We start from the raw sequence: 1767 nt of genomic DNA on the forward strand, positions 1-1767 counted from the left end.
TTATAAAAATTGCATCCATTTGGGTTATTGAGTAATTGGCTAACAAGCCAATTTGAATTATTGGCAAGCAAAACAGATTTGTTTCCAAATTTCTAATTCATGTACTAATATGGATAATTTTTAAAGTGAATAGAATCAAGCAAAAGACATAATTAGTGACTGGGCCAAGGCCTTAAAATCAGAACCTTAGTCTTGAAAAATGAGAAGAGTAATGACTTACTTGAAAATGTTCTTGCTTTTGTACTGGGAGATCCAAGAGGCAGTGAGTGCCCATAGCTCAATGATCAGGGCACCAGCCACATACACCTGGGCTGGCAGGTTCAAACCCAGCATGGGCCAGCTAATACAACAATGACAACTGCAACCAAAAAATAGCCTGTGTTGTGGTGGGCGTCTATAGTCCCAGCTACTTGGGAGGCTGAGGCAAGAGAATCACTTAAGCCCAAGAGTTTGAAGTTGCTGTGAGCTATAATACCACAGCACTCTACCCAGGGTGACAGCTCGAGACTCTGTTTCAAAAGAAAAAAAAAAAAGGTCCAAGAATCACAAGCAATTTGTGTTACTTCCAATGGCTGGAGACTGTCAAAGAATTGGAGGGATGGTGTTGTAGAAAGGTTGCAGGGAATGGAATTTAGAAACATAGTCGCCTTTTTGGCTCGCTGAGCACCACCATGGCGGTCGGCAAGAATAAGTGCCTTACAAAAGGTGGCAAAAAGGGAGCCAAGAAGAAAGTGGTTGGTCCATTTTCTGAGGAAGATTGGTATGATGTGAAGGCACCTGCTATGTTCAAGATAAGAAATATTGGGAAAACGCTAGTCACCAGGACTCAAGGAACCAAAATTGCATCCAATGGTGTCAAAGGTCGTGTGTTTGAAATGAGTCTTGCTGATCTGATTGGCAGAATGATGAAGTTGCATTTATAAAATTCAAGCTGATTACTGAAGATGTTCGGGGCAAAAACTGCCCAGCTTCCACGGTATGAATCTTATCCATGACAAAATGTGATCTATGGTTAAAAAATGGCAGACTGTGATCGAAGCTCATGTTGATGTTAAGACTGCCAGTGGTTACTTGCGTTGTCTGTTCTGTGTTGGTTTTACTAAAAAATGCCACAATCAGGTACAGTAGACCTGTTAGGCCCAGCACCAACAGGTTTGCCAAATCCAGAAGAAAATGATGGAAATCATGACAGAGAGGTACAGATGAATGACTTGAAAGAACTTGTCAATAAATTGATTCCAGACAGCATTGGAAAAGGCATGCCCATCTATCCTCTCCAGGATGTCTTCATGAGAAAAGTAAAAATGCTGAATGCATGTTTTAAGGGTGGGACACAATTAAGAGAGGGACTTTAACCTAACAAATGCAATCAATGTAACCTGGTTCTCTGTACCCTCAATGAATCCCCAACAATTAAAAAAAAATGCTGAAAAATCCAAGTTCGAAGGGGGAAAACTCATGGAGCTTCATGGTGAAGGTCATACTTCTGGAAAAGCTACTGGGGACTGTGGACGAGACAGGATATGAACCACCAGTCAAAGAAACTGTCTAAAATTCAGACTTTAAAAAAATAAATAGATAAAATAAAGTAAAATTCAGACTTTGAATAATGACAAATGAAGAATCCTATTGTGAAAAAATAAAAAAATACAAGAAACATAGCCTATGGGTGGCGCCTGTGGCTCAAACTGGTAGGGCACTGGTCCCATATGCCAGAGGTGGCAGGTTCAAACCCAGCCCTGGCCAAAACCAACAAAAAAAAAAGAA

At 40.6% G+C, this 1767-nt stretch overlaps 1 pseudogene; it reads left to right on the plus strand.

Annotated features, from left to right (window-relative positions):
* The first annotated feature begins 671 nt into the window (after positions 1–671).
* On the plus strand, positions 672–1552 carry LOC128580501 (40S ribosomal protein S3a-A-like; annotated as a pseudogene).
* Positions 1553–1767: the final 215 nt, after the last annotated feature.

This window comes from Nycticebus coucang, chromosome 3, assembly GCF_027406575.1.
Source record: "Nycticebus coucang isolate mNycCou1 chromosome 3, mNycCou1.pri, whole genome shotgun sequence".
Lineage (NCBI taxonomy): Eukaryota > Metazoa > Chordata > Mammalia > Primates > Lorisidae > Nycticebus > Nycticebus coucang.